Source organism: Vicugna pacos, chromosome 2, assembly GCF_048564905.1.
Source record: "Vicugna pacos chromosome 2, VicPac4, whole genome shotgun sequence".
Classification (NCBI taxonomy): Eukaryota; Metazoa; Chordata; class Mammalia; order Artiodactyla; family Camelidae; genus Vicugna; species Vicugna pacos.
In genome coordinates this window covers 99,875,320-99,894,042 of record NC_132988.1, presented here as the reverse complement: position 1 = coordinate 99,894,042, position 18,723 = coordinate 99,875,320, and the positions used below count along the sequence as shown (strand labels likewise).

The window sequence follows — 18,723 nt, the reverse complement described above, 5'->3', positions numbered from 1 at the left end:
TCATTTCACTGTTCTTGAAATGTGCTTTCCTTTTACCTTGTCCCCACCAACCCTTGAGTGATCTTACACTTCTTCTTGCCCTACTTCTATATAGCCTCCTCACCCTCCATCCATTCCAGGCTTTTGTTCTCAGAACTCTTCTCTTCTTACTCCTCAAGCCCAGGTTTTTAGCATGAAACACTGTTAATCATTCCTAAATCTATATACCTTCAGCACAAAATCTGTTATGGTTCTGAAAGCCACATACCCAAGGGCCTACTAAACTCAGTCATGGTGTCAACCCTCAACTGTCCTTATCTCTCATCAGCAAACCCTATCCATCACCAAGTAAGTCCTCTTGCTTTTATTACCTAAAAAGTGGCCTGCCCTCACCCCCTCCCTGCTAGTGCCCTGCCCTCCTCTGTTTCAGTCAACAGCCCTCTCTATACTGAACTCTTGCTTCTCTCAAAGGCTGCTAGTCTCTTGATTTGTCACTAGGTTTGAGCTCTTCAAATCTGTCCCCTGAAAATTTGCCATCTAAGAGACAATAAACAAAATAAGCAAATATGTAAATATTAAGTTATTAATTAAATATGCATAAATAATGCAAATATATAATTATATATGTAATTAAATAAAAATAAAAATAAATCTGTAGAAAATATGTAGGAGAAAAAGTCAGGGTAGGGAATGGGGAACACAGCGTAGGGTGGAGCACTGCTCACTAAATACTGATAGGATGACTCCTCCCTACTATTTTAATTTCATGTCCCCAATTTTAAGTTTTATACCAAACTGCTTGAGTTTTTTTGGGTTTTTTTAGAATACACTATGTTGTTTGCTACTCCTATATCTTGGTATATGCGGGCCTCTCTGCCAGCAATGTCTTTTCCTTCTTCACAGAGGAATCCATGCCCACTTAAGCATCCTTGGACCTGCACTGGGCTGGCACAACGTTTGGACCTTCTAGTTCCATGTGTACTCCGTGCATTCCTCTACTCTGCAATTATGCTGTAAATTATTATTTTCAGTTTATTGTTCTGTCTCTCTCAGGCAGACTATAAGACAGGGATCAGATCTTGCTCATATTTGTATCCCCAACATATTCAAATAGGAATCACATTATTTGTCCCATGAGTGTATGTGTTTCTATGATTCCACAGTTGTTCAACTTCCACTTCTTTTCATATTGACACATTCTTTCTATAGATACACTACTTTTTTTTCTCCATTTACAGTTCAGGATAGTTGATTTAAAAGATCTTCTATTTCTTTCTGGTGTTTTTCATTTCTATGTAATGTGGTTTAAAATTCAGGGTAATCAGTCTAAAAGACTCCAAAATCAGTCTTTTATCCATTTCCAAATTTTTGGGGTAGGATGAGTTGAAGGAGGTCACACCAATGTAGTCCCCAAATCCAAAGAGTGCAAACAGTATGTGAATTTTTTTTTAATGTAGAGAAATGACCTCTCTGTAAAATGGGAGGATGGAAAGGGAAAAAAATACATCATACCTTTTCTAATCATAGTCACTGTATCACAAGAAAACAGAGACAGTTGAAGGAAACCTATAAACTAATAATTAAGATAGATAATTGAGAAAAATAAGAACAGAGAAACAGAATCAAAGACTTTGTACTATAAAAGTGGGTGGCCAAAGACACTACAATTTGAATTTTTGTCTCCAGATTTTGAAGAGTGTCACCTCACCACAATTTTAAAGCAGTGCTCTATTTACATTATTTTTAACTTAGGTTGTCTGATTTACTGTATCTTTTTCCACTTCACATTTTACACATTTATAGCCTGCTTAAAAAGTATATATGTTTGTGTATACATATACATATATTTTTATTTTTATAAATGCTAAATATATATTTTAAGATTTATGAATAATATACCTTGAGCTAAAACAATATTCTTGATAAAGGTGAACTTTTATTCTTAAAAATGTTGTAAATTAGATGTACTGACAGTTTAACATAGGACAAATTCTGCAAGTAAATTATTCATGTAAATTAACAGAAATTTCAGTTTGTTGCTGGTCATTAAAATTAGTAATGGAAAACAAATAACCAAAAGGTAAGTCTAAACTAATTTATAACATCTCATTAAAAATGCTTTGTCAAAAAATAGTATCTTTCAAGTGAAAAGTAACTGGAGCAATGAATTACCCTAGGTTTTAATTAAAAATTGAAAATCCAGTATAACTGTTACCTAATTTCACCAGCTAGAAAAACAGAGCACAATATAATTCAGTTAAACTGATTTATCATTTATATTTATTGATGAAGAGATATTTGGAGCATTATGTTTGATATACGCTTTGCAAATTAATTACAAACAAGGTGCATAAGAAGGTGGGTATTTGAAAAGAGATGTATCACTCATATACCACGTAATTTTGCTCATATTAATATGTTCTTAAGTATCTGACAAAGCGAACTAAAATAGCTTTAAAAAATGTTAAGGATTAATAATGTGCATTACCCCGATACAGAACGCACAATAAGCAAAGATGAGCACTAACGTTTGGCCACAGACTGTTTAGCCATAGACTAGTTCTAAAACATAAGTGAGTAGATATATTCAAATAACCAAATAGCTTTCTATTTTCTAATATTTAATCCCATGCTGAAAAGCATTCATTTTTGTAATTTTCTTATTTTCACACTGGCCTCTGGACATTTTTATTTGCTATCCCTCCATATTTTCAAATTTATCATCATTTTTCTACCCTCAAATGCCCTTTTCATTCTTCATATTACTTTGACTAATGACACTTGAGAGAGCCTACAGATTTTTCCATAACCAGTGCTTCAGTTAATGTTATTCCCAAACGTGACATCCTTCAGTGACTAACCATTGCTTAATAAAGGAATCCCAATTTCCTTAGAATGCCATTTGCATCATTTATGACTTAGTCTCAAACTGTCTTTCTGGATTTAGCTCTCACTAAGATATATCAAAACTCTGCAGTATAATCAAACTGACTACATGTTATTGCATAGATACCTTTTACTTTAAATTCTGAGTTTAGCTTGTGCTGTTCTTTTAGCTCAGGTTTGAAGGGGCATTTAATCTAATCTCTAATTCCCTTTTTGTCAGATCTCCATCTATTAAAAACTATCCATACTTCAAGCCCTATTTCAAATTTCAACTCATCCACAAATCTTCCCCTTATCACCTAAGACATAATAATTTTTTCTTCCACTCAATTCCTATTGAGGCTGTATATTAATTACATTTCTGTAGATATTTTTTATTTTAATACACCTATACTCAGAACCAATGATGGCCAAGACACTGTTAGGCAGTACAAGGGATACTGCAGTTAAAAAAAAATACTAATTTAAAAAAATACTAATTATATTAAAAGATTATTATAATCTAATGGAAATACAAGGTCAGTGTACAAATGACAATAATATCAAAAAGAGTGAGAAAATTTTCCTAAGAAAAGTATATAAAAATTCTGGGGTTTGGGGGGATATTAAAATCTGCTGCTGAGAAAAGCTTCATTTGTGATGACAACTGGCGTAGATCCTGAACAAAATGAAATGATTTTGGCAGTCAGAGATAAGGTGCAGAATATTCCCAGTTAAATAAATATGAATCAAGGTACAGAGACAAAAATGTTCAGAGTATGCTCATGGATAGTGCTATGGATTGAGCTCTGTCCCTTCAAAATTTATATGTTGAAGGCCTAGTCTCCCGCACCTCAAAACATAACTGTATTTGGAGCTAGAGCTATTAAAGAGGTAATTAAGTTAACATGAAGCTGTTAGGGTGGTCCTAATTCAATCTGACCCATGTCCTTAGAAGAAGAGGAAATTTGGACACACAGAGAGACACGAGGGATGCACACACAGAGAGAAAAGGCCATGCAAGTGCACAGCGAGAAGATGGTCACCTACAAGCCAGGGAGAGAAACCATCCATGACGACAGCTTGATCTTGGACTTCTAGCATCCAGAACTGTGAGAAAATAAATTTCTGCTGTTTAAGCCACCAAGTATATTGTTATAGCAGCCATAGTGAACTAATACAGATATTTTATTGTTATGCAGCATAAATACCAAGTGATGGAAGATAAAGCTGTATATACATGTTGGAGTTAATAACATAAATAAGTTTAGTGAATTAATACATACAATACACATAAAGTAGGCCAGTATCTTGACTACTCAACCTACATTCTACTTCAAATGATTAATTTTAACTAATCATGGTAATATGATGCCTCTTGCTTGCCAATGGTCAACTTATGGATGGGCAATCTTAAGTCATTTTTGGCCAAAGAGACATGAGGTAGTAGGGATGCTTCTGGGGACAGTTTTCTTATCCATAAGAGAGAACAGAGGCAGAGATAGTCACTTTCTTCCTTCTTATGTGGTCTTGTTTGTATATGAGTCTGGGACCAAAGCAGGCTTTTATTACCAGCCAGAGGACAAAGGGATTCCTGACAGAAGAGCAAGATGATGATGCCACTGACCTACTTAATCAATTCTCCCCTGGTTATCTGTTCTACATCTGACTCCCTATTAATTAAGATAGTAAATTTTTCATTGGCTAGGACAAATTGAGATACGTATAATGTTCCTTGCAGCCAAAAGCAACTTAAACAAATACTAGGCTGAGCTGAGTAATATATTCTATAGTCAAAAAATACAGAATAGTATCATCATTAAAGAACTGTAATTAGTAGTAATGTTTTAGAAGTAATGTAGGTGGGATTAGAGTGAAGAAAGGCATGAAGTTGGTAGATCCAATTAAGAGGCTAATTATCCTACTGATATTTAAAGAGATTTAAAGCTCTTTCTAGGAACATGACAAGATTCTAGAGAGGGTTGACAGTGGTAGTGGAAAAGCGTGATAGGATTTTTTTCCCCAGCTTCTTTGTTATTATTCAAATTCAGGTAATCATATTTTCCTTTCTGAGTTATTGTAGTAGTTGTCGTGAATTTATGCTCCTGCCTTTAAGTCCACTACCTTACACTCATCCTTTTTCTCTGCCCTTCTAAAACCCATTTACCACATAGCTACTAGGATTATCTTTACAAAAATATTAATTCTACTCACATCACTTAAAATATTTTCATTGCCTTTCCACAGCCTTTTAGAATAAAACCCAAACTACTTAGCATCCTATACAGGACTTTTCATAATCTGTCCCTCTATGTCCCATCCTAACACACTGCTTTGGGTTGAATTTTGTCCCCCTCAAAGAAAGATATGTTGAAGTCCTAACCCCCAATACCTCAGAATAAGACCTTAGTTGGAAATATAGTTCTTTCAAATTAGTTGAGTACATAGTGAAGTAGAGTGAGCCCTTAATCCATTATGACTGGTACCCTTATGGGAAAACAGCCATGGTATGTAGACAGAGACACATGTGAAGATGGAGGAATGGAATGATACATCTACATCTGAGGGATGCTGGGTTGTCAGAAAGTAGGAGAGAGGCATGGGACAGATTCTCAGTTGAAAGGATCAATCCTGCTGACACCTTGATTATGGACTTCTAGCCTTCAGAACTGTGAAATAATACATCTCTATTATTTTAAGCCACCCAATTTGTGGTATGTTGTTACGGCAGCCCTAGGAAGCTAATACACTTCTTTCTTTCCCTCCCTCCTTTCTTCTTTCCCTTCCCTCCCCATCTTCCTATTCCATTGATTCAGCAACATTTAGCTGGAATGTTTTGTGCCTAACACTGAATATTCCATGAGGAGAAAACAGTCAAGGTGACTGCAGTCATGGAGGTTAGAGTCTAATAGGGGACAGATATACATTTGCATTAAACTGTAGATCTCTGAATTAAAAAAACAACCATGAATTATTCTCTAATTAAAATACACACATGGACACACACACAAACAACAATATTAAAGAAAATGTAATAAAACAAGAACAATTATTCATTTCCACAGCTTCTTTTCCATCCTTTGTCCATGTGCATAACTATTAATAATAACAACAATAACAATGAATAGTTATGGGTCAGATACTACACTAAGTACTTTTATGACTTAAGCTTCAAATATTTGTAGATTATCTTAATCATAATGTATATGCCGTATTAAGTGCTTAATGAATAGCAGTTGTCCTAATTATCCTAGAGCTTTGTTTTAATTTTTAAAATTGTTTTTGGAATATATTTATTTGAGTAGAATCAGCAGGTGAAATTAATGAACCATTTTTAAGGGGCCCTGAATACATGATTTTTCATATATTCTAAAAGATTTGCTCCAAGTAACAATAATTTAACTAATGTATAATGTACTAGTATTAAAAGTATTATTTGTCAACTGTTTTCTTTAAAAAATGGTTACTAATATTTTTAACTTAAAGTTGACCCATCCTGCTCATCTGTACTTCCTCTGGTATGAGTTCTTTCTGCATGTTACAATCTATGCATGTTTAGCTTAATGCTTTTACCTATAAATAATTATCACAGATCTTTTGTTTGTCATATTGATTCAAACAATGTTTTCATTTGTTATTTTTTATCTCATTATTCACTTTTTACAGAGTTTTTATTATGTATATATTCAAGTTTTTCAATATTTTCACTGTATTTTCTATTAACATTTCAAAGCTTTGAAAGTTATCACTGACTGAATTAAATATTCAGTTTCACTGTCTTCTAGCTCCTTTATGAACTTTGTTTTAATTCATTAATGCATTTTCACGTCTTGATCTCCCAGCTCTTCTTGACTGACCCTGGGACTTTCATCTTATTTTCTCTTAAACTGCTCTGGTCACGGTTACTGCTCTGGTCAAGTGGCCATTGACCTATATCATGCCAAAGTGAGCCATTAATTGTCATTCTTCATTCCACCCCTTCAAATATTTTTTCCACTTGTCTCTCACAGTACCACAGTCTCCTGGGCTCTCCCTAATTGTCTGGCAACTCTTTTTTCGTTCCACTTCCTAACTTTCGTAGTATCCCAGTCCTTCAGTCCTTGTCATTACTCTCTTCTCTGCCTGAACACACTTGTTCACTCCCAAGGCTTTCAATATCATCTGTAAATTGTGACTCTGAAATTTACACCTATAGTCATGCACAGCTCTACTAAATCTGTATATCTAACTTTCTGCCTAGTATCTCCAAATAAATGTCTAACAAAGAGCATAAACCTAAGACATTCAGCAAGGCTCTAGATTCTCTCCCATCCCACCCCAACTCAACCTTCCAACAATCCTTCCTATCTCAGCATCAGCAGTTGCTACAACTGTTGAGGCAGTTGTTGTGTTATCATCTCTGCTTCTTCTCTTACAATTCACATTTAATCCATCTCAATCCTCTCTCAGGTGTTCTGTCATAATATAGGCTAAATCTGGTCACTTTTTATCACTTCTAACCTATTAAACATTGGACAAGAACTCTTTTGTCTCTAGAATGGACCTCTCTATGCTGTTGCCTCCTAAATGCCTTGTTTCCTACTTGCCTTCTGATGGCCTGTTTTCCACAAGTAACAAGAGTGAACTCTCTTAAATATGAATAATTAATACTTTACATATATCAGGTCATTTATTTTTCACAATGACCTACTACAAGGGTTACATTTACTTTTCCATTTCACAGATAAGAAAAATGAGTGACGTGCCCAAGATCACTGCTGGTGACAGACAAAATGGGATTGCACCTGCTTGTTTAACTCGCACTGTTGTACACTCACACCTCTGCCCAAAACCATTCAACAGCTTTTCATTATGCAGTGTACTGAAGTAAAACACCAAATAGAGACCAGACTTGAAAATTCCTTGATCAGACAAAACCATGTAAGCCATGTAAGCAAAACTAAATCTAGCACTTTTGATGAACTTAAGTGAAACCTGGGTTGCTTCTTATACATGCTTCTGATTATCAAAAGAAATTTAAGTCATCCTCCTAAAAATGGTATAAGATAATCACTTTTAACCAATCCCTCGCCATCTGGTATCCCCACTGTATTAACCAATCACTGTAAAGGTTAAACAACTTCCTCATTTTCTTTTTCACTTTATAACTCATCCTGTAACGTCATGTCTCTGAGCTTCAATGATCAGTTTTGAATTTTAAAGCTCCCAGTTCCTGAACTGCTCTTATATGCATAATAAACTGTTACTAAATACTATTTTATTGATCTGGTGGCTTTAATTTTGCTATTTCTGGATTATTGAAAATTGATTAAAAAGTGCACTTCTCAGCATGACTCAGACCCACATCATTTTACATGACTTTGCCTCTGCCTACATCCTCCACTCATAGCAACCACTCCCCATTCAGTCTTTATTGCTCCTCAAACACCACAATGCTGGTTTCCATCTCAGTGCTTCTGCACTTAGTGACATTGTGCTTTCTTTCTAGTCTTCTCCCAGATCTTTATATGGCTCCCTCCCCAATTATTTAGGTATCTGCTCCACTGTCTCTAACAAATCTACCTGAAACAACCTCTCCCAGGTTTTTCCTCTCTCCATCTCTTCACTCTCCGTCTCCTTAGACTCCTGCATAACCCTCATCACTACCTGGAATCATTAAAATGTATCTGTTTGGTGTTTAACTGTATGAAATTGATAAGCTTAGCATCATATAGTTTGCTTTAGTTCTGATATCTATATTCTGAAATAACTCTATACTTATTTAAAATGTGTTTCTATTTACTAATACAACCTTGGAAAGAAGTCAGTCTACAAGAAAAATATTTAACCATCCTTACATCCATGCAAAATGCTCACACAGTGCCATTTCTATTATAGATATTAGAAAAAGATAAACTTAAGAAATGAACACATAAATGTTTTAAAATATGTATTTTAGATATCATTAAATAATGATTTTCATTTGGGATACACTTTCTCTGACAACTTTTAAATCACCTATCTATAACTGATAGCAATAAATTATCTCAAAAAATACGAGCTATTATAAATTCGAAGTAATTGCATTCCGTAATACTTAGTGTCCTTAATTTCTCTTGCCTCCAATTCAAGTCCAACTATGAGACTGTTAACCAAAGTGCCACCCCACTAGTGCATACATTCTTACTAGTTGGCACCGCTGTTTTAAAAAACAAGATGAATACTTTATTTGAATGTGAGTGGGGCCAACTTTTGCAAATCTTTAAAATACAGTTCAATAGTTTGTCCAGTGATACATTTTAAAATATCTTATCTCTTCAAGGGTTTTTGGATTCCTTCATTTTTTAAAATACCAGATGAGAGCACAGTGTTTGTAAAGATAGAAAGTAACATGCCAGAAGTTTGGAAAAGCAGCAGGTATGTGAGGCATGCAAAAATAATGAGGCAAGTATATTTGCTGATCTGAACTTCAATAAGCAGGCTGTTCTCCTGGGAAGGTGTTTTTACAGACACTTCAATCATTTATGCTACTAGCCTTTGCTTTACTGGTGAGTGTTGAGTTTTTCTTTTCTTTTTTTCCTAAGTGGGTCAAGAGCACATATGTTTTAACTACAGAAAAATATGTTAAGGTACTAAATAATAAGGCCTTGATTTAAAAATTATAGCATTCACAATGATGTAGTTTAAGACTTTAGTTATTCCCAGGGTGACCTCCTGGGCTTACTGGATTCTCAGCAGAAAACCATCTGCATTTGCTACAATGCATGTAGATGCTACCAACTGCTATTGGAGAAACACCACACGTTAAGCACATGGTATGTCAGGTAAGGGAAAAAGAAAAGTGTCCTCCCTCTTGAATGGCAATTTCCATTCCTTACTCATCTTTTGTTCTCTCTCCAGTAGTAAATCTCTGTTATGTGGTGAGATGTGTCAACCAATTCAGGCCACTGGAGTCCCATTTAATGTCCTCATATCCTTGTACTTTCAATGGCTCTCTCAACATCCCCTCACACTCCAGATTCCTGAATAAATTTATTACCTTCTTCCCTGTGTGCTTACAAAAAGTCCATTTCTTAGCTTTCCAGGGAGATTCAGAATGAAAAATAAAAATCTCCATCCAAGGCTTAGATTTCTATGAGTTTATGGATTCGAAGAAATGACAAAAGTAAACATTTATTACCAGTCTTGACCAGTGAATAAAGGAGACAAGGCAGCACGAAGGAAAGGGAAAAGCTTAGGTCATGGATTTCTTGACAAACTGATCAATCTTTTTGTCCAGTTACATGGGCCTTGGAATTTTCAGATATTTGGGGTTTAGAATTTCCTTTTCAAAAAGGTATAGTTGGTCTTTACTTCATAGAACCCAGAGGCAAATGAGTTGTCTGCTTGGATGTTTGGTATATAAATGATTGCCCAACAAGTTATCTAATTTACAAAAATATTTTCATGGTGTAGTCTTGGCCCTACTTATATATTTGAATATTTTTCTCATTCCAGAAAGCTACAATATGCTCCTATTCTTTGTTAAGTACCTACGGAAAAGCTTAGTTACTGATGAAATAAATGTCAACCTTTAAGTAATCCCAACCTACCAGTTTGTTCACTTTTTTACGGAATAAAACTAAACTATAGATTGTCTTTAAAACTAAAAACATTCTTGTCATTCATGCCTGGCAGATGTTTTTAGGTTGGGGAATACATGTTAAGTGCTTAAAAAATATATTCACTCTATGATAAATTTATTTGTTCGTAAATGTCAGCTAGGCTTTTAAGCCTGTAGGAAGCAATGCTTGTAAAACTTTAAATTTTTATCAACTTTTAACTTTAAATGTAGTCTGGAGGAATACAAATGAAGGCTGCACCCTGTAAAAATGTACAATTTTTTTTTTCCTCCCTCGAAGGTACTTCACTGCAAACATGCTATAAGTAACTCATACGACCAGGCTATGTTTTACTACTTAGTTGTGTGACAAGGGGCTTAATCAGCCTGAAAAATGTTGACACCTCAAGATTTGTGTTAGAAAAGAACATAATGCCTGATCTTTGGAACTGGGGACTAAAAGCTCACACTTTTCATTTAATAGAAAATCGGGTAACTATACACCAGTAGAAATAGATGGTGCAGAAAAATTCAAATTAAATATGAAAGATGCAAATTGTCAAGCATTAGACTGTGAGATTACCCTTGATTTAATGAAGCCCAATATCTAGAGAAAGACCTCTAACTTGTCAGGTTGTTCTCCACAAAATGAACATTTTTTTTTTCTGCAGCATGTTACTCTTTTCTAAGGTTTATCTGTAATGTAAGCCCAAGTTCTGCAAAGAAGCTATTGGAAACAAAACCCACAGACTTCTAAGATACTTAACAGTAGAATATAATAACTGACAACAATAAGTTGAAAGGCATACGTAATAAATATTTTGAATTCAATTATTTCTTAAGACATTTATTAAGGTACAGTTTTCTAATCAAACTTGACTTAAAAAATTATTAAATGTTTCTGTTCTCAGACTGGTTCATAACCCCACTCATTTACTTCTTTGTTTGCTAAATAATAACTGAATGGCTAGCACATGCCAGGCTCTTCTTGGATTTTCAAGGGTGTTTGTTTCACTCCCTCATGGAAGGCATCATAGATGCTAGATACTCCGGAGGTCAGTCAAACTTCTAAAACAGTAATTTGATTCCTTGTATCTCCAGAAGGAAAGACATGGACAAATCATAACGTATAGCCTCAAGACAGCATGAGTTCAAATTTGAACACAGCCACTTAATAGTTGCATGATCTTGGTCACTGAAACACTCAGTCTCAGTTTTCTCATCTGTGTGACGGAGAGTATGTTGATATTTAACTCAGAGTGTTGTGGTGAGGATTTTACATGATGATAGATGTAATGTGTTTAGCACAGTGCTAGATATGTAGAAAAAATGCCCAATAAATACTAGCTAGTCCCAGTAGGACTTGCAGTAGTGTTCAATAGCAGCAGTAGAATTTGTACTTAGGCTAATGCATTTCAATGTATTCTGTATATAGTTCAAATATATGTATATATATTTATTACATATATATAGCTTATATAAAAATACTACGTGAATTATTCTTTTATTCTTTCTGTGAGATTATCACCTCCCATGTAAATTTATACATACACATGCATATACGTATGCATATATGTGTGCATGCTTTGGGTAACATTCATATGTGTACATATATAGAGTGAGAGAAAAAGAAATTCATAAGGAGAGCATCCAACATCTGCCTTATTCTAAGACTCTTATTTTATTCTAAGAAATGTCATTATAGTTACATTATCTCACTCATTTTGACTGATGCTGATTAACCTAAATTAACAAAATCTGAATTATAACACTCCTTTTAAAAATGAAGCATTGCTACCTCCATTAAAATTATAAGCAATGCTATCTATGTATTATTCAGTGATGATAATTTAAATATTAAATATTTTAATGTTTACAAATATTAAATCTTCAGCATAGGTACAATTATCAGTGATAAACTATTGGTTGTTCATATTATGGGTGGATAAATGGTTACTGTCTTCTTCATCATCATTATTAACGGATGTTCAACAAGTTATTTTTGTTTTAAAAATTCTCTACTAGTAGAGATTCTCTACAAAATAGTGGAGTATTAATATTATACAAATCTATAGAAAAATAAGATTGACATAAGCAACAGTAAACTAAATGACAACTGCTAAAAGCATTACAGACACTATGGAGATGGAGCCTGCATTAATGAGGTTTAGTTGTGACAAAGATAGTATGACATACTACACTTCACCAAATAAAATTGATGCAATAAATGTTGTATTATGTTAATAATTTACTTAAACAGGCAATTTTAGTTAAGTACCTTCCATTAAATTTTAGAAATAAAGTCAGTATATGTGTTATATATTAGCCAAGAAAAAATGATATAGCATGGTTTACCAGGTAAAGTAAGGACAGTTCACACTTACAGGACTTGCACACTTTTTTTACTTAACCCAGTTTCTTAGAGTATCATCACTGATCTGTGCAACACCAAAATCTCCCCAGGGAGAAACTGCAAAGGACCCTACCCTAGAGGAATAGAATGTTCACCAATTAGGCCCTGCTTCCTTCCCTTGAAGAAAATCCTAGTCCACTGTTCTTTCGGTACTTGTTTCTCCCTCTGGGAGATCCTTCGTTTTCTATTTTCCTCCTCTCATCTGAAGAGGACACTGGAAAAAAAAACCCTCCCTGAGAACCACACAGCTTTCTTATCCTCCTTTCTGTCTCTGGAAGGTTGGGGCCCAAAGTTAAGACTCAAGGAATCACAGTGCTTTAAAACCAGACTAATGATCCCTTGGTAGCACAACTCTTTCAAAAGCCTGGCTTGCTTTTCTCCTGTTACTCAATTCATATGCTAGTAGCTCACCCACAAATTACTCTTTTTTCCAGACTTAATCGTAGGTAACTGCAACTTACCAAGCCTTATTGGGGAAGCCATTCCTTTATTCTTTTTCCCGTGAGCCATTTGGTCTAACTTAAGGTTTTCACGAGGCGCTATCTTAATTAATTTGGAGACTTTAACAAAAGGTTTTACGGTCATGATTCTAAATGACTACTTTCAGAGGAGAGAGGTTTTGAATTAGCCTTTGTTTTCAAAGGCTACCTCAGTTTTATTTTTTATCTGTTGGAAAAGAGAAGCAGCGCCAGCTTCTGTTCCTGGAAGCTTTGGGAATCTCTGAGCTTTCTATATCCCCATTTTTGCTTACTTGGTGGCCAATTATTTTCTGATTTAATGTCTTTCTTATAGCACCTGTTCAAAGCAGACCATCTCAACTAGGCACTCTCACAATATTCTCTTTCTCATTCACCACTGCATAACACTGTAGTCATTTGTTGGGATTCCAGTAGCAATCCCCTGGGTATTAACTATCAACAGGGAAAGTTAATATGAAGCCTTTTTGTGTTTGTTTAATCAGCACCCAATTCTTGGTACTAATTTCTGTATTTGGTTCTGTTAAGTATAATACAGGAACAAAAATCCCCATTTTACAGGGACTTCTGACAACAATATTTCTCCCTTGTGTTTTATGTATCTCATGGGTCAGCTGTGTTTCTGCTCTCCATTGTTTCACACCAGGGTCTAAGCTGAAGGAGCTTCCCCTATCTGGATCATACAGATCTCATAGCAGAGGGAAAAAAATATTCTACAACAGCTTTAAAGCTTTTGCTTCGGAGCGGCACATATCACTCTGTTCATTTCATTACCCAAATCAAGTCATGTATCCAAATGGGGTAGCAAAATACCTTTTTCCTAAAGCAAGAAACATTTGACAACCATTACAATCTGCCACAGAGAGAGAGGAATGCAGACATCTGGCCAAGGGAATTTGAGGCACAAGTAACAGCCAAGGCAAAAAGTGGGAATGTGTCTGACACATCCACGGAAGAGCAAGGAGGCCAGTGTGAATGGAGAAAGGTGTGCAAGCTGGAAAGTTGCCAACCACAGAGAGGGGAGAAGGAGTAAAATTCTGTAGGGCTCTGTAGGCTACTGTAATGAATTTGGCTTTTTGAGTAAAGGAAGAGTTTTGAGCAAAGAAGTAATGTGATCTTTCATTTTAAAAGAATCACTGTAGCTGCTATGACTAGATGAAATGGACAAAGGGTGTTAGTAGGGACACAGCTTAGAAGGATACTGCCATCAAAGTGAGAAAGTGACCCCTTAGACCAGGGTGATGGATATGGAGGCACAGAGATGTGGTCAGATGTGTATTGAAGATGAGACACAAGGTCTCCGAGTGGGTTTCATACGGGATGTGAGAGAAATAAAAGTCAAAGTTAGAGTCAAACTCTAGCTTCTAACTTGCAACTGGAAGTTGTCATTAACTGAGTAGGGAAGATTGTGGGCATAGCAGGTTCAGGGAGAAGACTGAGTTCCACTTAGCATACAAGTATGAGATGGCAACCAGACATCCACATGTAGATGTCAAGTTTGGGAGAAAGGAGGAGGAATTTAAAAAAAAAAAAAGGAGTTTATGAGCCTATAACTTATTTAAAATCTTCAGATTGAATGAAATCAACAAATTGGTGACTAACCAGAAAAGATGACAAAGTCACTCCAATTCTAAGAAATCCAGGAGAAGAAAATGAACAAGGAAGCAAGGCTTAGTTTTCAGGAGGAAAACAAATAGTGTGTGATATGCTGAGAGTCAAGAAATTAATGTGTTCAAAGAGGCAGGTGTGATCAAATGTACCAAAGGATGCTGCTAGATTATATAAAAAGAGTCTGAGATTTACTCACCAGCTTTAGCAATTTGGAAGTTATTGTGACCTTGAAAAGAACAGTTATGCGAAGTGATGGGGCAAGAGCCTAACAGGAGTAATTTTAAGAACGAACAAAAGAGAAAAAAAAAGGACACTGAGTATAGGTAATACATCCAGGAGAGAATGGAATGGGCCTGCGGTAAGTTTCATAGTGGATTTCATCTTTATATAAAGATGGCTTTTTTTTTTAATAAAAAGTGACAGTAACAATATTCTAACATTTGTTAACTTCCAGAAAAATGGCACATAGGTGTTTTAAAATATGCTTTACACTTTTCATTAAAAGAAAAAAAAGACAAAAATGCATCCTTTAGGAGACTTAAGAAATTCAAACTTTAAGATTTTGACAACAGCTTAGAAAAGTATGTGGAAAGGAAAAATATTAATTCAACAGAGACTGATTTATTAAGACTATCTTTTTTATTGTTAAAAAAAAAACTATAGGGGTTAATTATAGGTAGGGTGGAAATCCAAGTCCTGGGGCAAGTCTGAGGGATGGGTTGTGATTAGTGAAGGGGAGAGGCAGAAAGAAACCAAGCAAGATGGATGACATGCATTTCCTTTATGAAGCCTGGGATCAAAGATTTGTGGCTAATAAGTCAAATTATCTGGGAGTGTCAAGGAGATGAGCTATAAGGTTAGAAACTAAAGGGAGAGTCAAACAGATGAACTGAGTCAGAAGCGGAAAGTAATTCCAGGCTCTGTGGGAGGAGGAAGGGGGAGCAGCAGGTAGAGAAGATGTAGATGTGAATTTGGACAGATGAACTAGCCCAATCAGCCATCATGTCCCTGAAGAAGTTAATTCTCCACACTTACTTCATAAAGAAAACCAAATTGACTGTGGAAAACATTATGACCCTAAATTTTTCTCCAAGTTTGGTCAGACTGCTTCTGGCCATTTTCAAACAAGTTTATCTATAAAGAACAAGTTATAAATATGGATTTGAAATAAGCTCCTTTATGGCAGTCACTTTGTTCTCTTATATGTACTTATTCCCCTTAATCTATGCTTAGAAAGTAGGGGGCTCAGTATACACTGTTCAGTGAACATTGATGTTCTTATGGTCAATGGACAAGTCGATGGACAAACTTTGTAAACAAATGACTTCAGACATAAACATAACACGTTCATGAATTACATCATATTTAAAGGCAACAGAAAAAATTGCTTTCCTAAGGACTTTGTTGGATTCCTTTTTAAGGAGAATATATACTTAGGAAATAAAATTTTACCCATTAAGTTTATTCATTAAATTGTGAGTGTATGGGTATTATTTAGAATGCAGATATAATGTAGTGGTTCAAAATTTAAAGTATTAAGTATCTGAAAAGAAGTGAAAAATATAATAAAAGTGACTTGAGGGTTCTTTAAAAAGCTAAATGTAATCAGCGAGAAACAGAATGCAACAAAAATTATCACTATATTGATACTTACTTTAATCACACAATAAAAGTGCTTAGTACAATTGATTTATCATTCCAATGCACCAGCTTAGAATTAAGTCCACTATATTAAATCAAGAGTTAATTGGAAAATGTTGCTGAAGTTAAATAATACAAGTTTTGCTGAGATTAAAGCAGTTTTCTTTTAATAAACCCAAAGGCTACATTATATTTTAATACTTTCCCCATGAATATTTTGGAGTATTACTATGCAAAGATCAGCCCTTTAAGAGTTTTAAACAGCCACCAAGTATGATCTCATTTTATCTGATATTTCTGAAGAACTCTTAAAAGTAAATAAGATGAGCAAAGCTTTAATTGACATTTCTTGAATTTAAATATGCATAAGGTGATTGATATTTAAACATCATTTACTGAAGAGCTCAATTTCAATGAACCAATCAATGTATCAAATTCAGATGTATTACTTCGGGGTGATGAGGGAACAGTAAAGAGGAAAACTTGTTTATATTAGAAAATGGATTTTAAGTATATAACTAGTTTAATCTACAAAACCTGGTTTTAAAAGATGAATCATATTTTCTGTAACTAAAAACATTATTGTTCTTTGCATTGAAATATTTGTTACCTTTTATTTTATTATTTTTTAATTGTAGTATCTTTTGCTGTAAAATGTAAGTCAATGTTTCAAAAGAAAAGTGAATTTCATTATAGGAAACAAAAAAATGTATTAACCTTATACATGAACTTTATATAATTCGTCCTTCATAAAAAATATATCTGGAAACTGAGAAGAACGTACATTTGTTTTAAGACCACAAAAATCCATGTAAGGATAGGACTTAGGATATGAAATATAACTCAAAAAGTTAGATTTTTTTATTACCAGTTGCAAAATGATTCAGTATTCAAGATCCTGTTGAACTTTCAAAAATGATGGAGAATCTGTTTTTAACTCAAAAGTCAGGTATCTTTCATAATAGTTTGTAGAGATTAAGAAACCTCAATCTCTGCCCTTTAAAAATGTATTTCATATAGATTTTTGTTGAATTAGAGAAAGTACTTCAAAATTCAATGTTTTGGATGAATTTTCTAATACAAATGGTGTTGAGATATCTGGTTTTGAAGGTTAAAAATATCACCCTTTGTATAAAATCTGCAATGCTAAAAAGTAAAATGATTTCATCACTGAAAGAAAAGTTTTTTTTTTTTTCTTTGCTTGTAAGGAAAGATAAGGTACACCTAAACATAAAAGGAAAGGAAGAAGCTATAATGTAAGAGATGGATTTTTAGTATGTAGAAAATGTAAAACATTTTAGGTCAAACATTATCAGAAACAAAGAAAAAAAGACAATCATTATCCATGAAAAAACACTTGCAACTTTTAGGACAGAGATGTGCTATTATCACTATCAAGTTAGTTTCCACAAATCAATTTTTAAAAAAGCTAGTAACTTTAGAGAAAAATATTCCCAAACAAAACAGATGAAGATCGAATTAGTGGTAAAAAGGGCTGGTCAGCAGTGGTGAAAACACACAACCTCACCTCAGTTTGTAAATGAAGGACAAACTAAAATCATAACTGGGGGCCCAGAGGGCCACTTGCAGTTTAGTCCCGCCCTAGTGGAACTGATTTTCGCTCAAACTCTTCACGTTTGTAAAACGGCGTCAGTTTACCTTGAACGGTTCGGCATCAGAAGAGGGACCCCGGGGAGACCCCCGCTGGCCTCCCGCCCGCCGTTTCTCTGCCTCTGGAGCTGGCGGGCCCCAGGTCCCAGCACAACGGCTTTTTCCTTCTGGAAGCATTTCTTCTTCCGGATTCTGTCCGGAAACCAGCCGGAGTCGGACCGGGTCCAGGACCGGACCGGACCTGGTCCGACCTAGAAAGCAGACCGGGTCCAGTGTGAGGCCTCGGGGAACAAAATGTCGTTTGAAGCCTGAAGAAGTAGGTGTCAGAAACCAAACCCTGCCCTCTGACTGCAGCGAGCAGGAAGACCCGTTCATTGCAAGGGGTTTGACGTGCAAGGCGGCCGATCTTCGGCAGCGGAAGCGACGTGTTCCGAGGCGCTCACAGACTCGCGAGTTTTTTATGTGGTAAATGCGGACGTTATTTGTTTTCTTCAGCAGAAGGGTTGCCTGCTGTTCTGTTTCCCTATTTGGGGAGGGATAGCTGAGTC

General features: G+C 35.2%; 1 long non-coding RNA gene across 1 annotated transcript in view; it reads right to left on the bottom strand.

The window, feature by feature from the left end:
* Positions 1-18,318, bottom strand: part of LOC140700466 (uncharacterized) — an 87,206-nt gene extending 68,888 nt beyond the window's left edge. The window contains exon 1 of the long non-coding RNA XR_012078866.1: positions 18,224-18,318. This is a non-coding gene — a long non-coding RNA (uncharacterized lncRNA). The remainder of the gene's footprint in view (positions 1-18,223) is intronic.
* Positions 18,319-18,723: the final 405 nt, after the last annotated feature.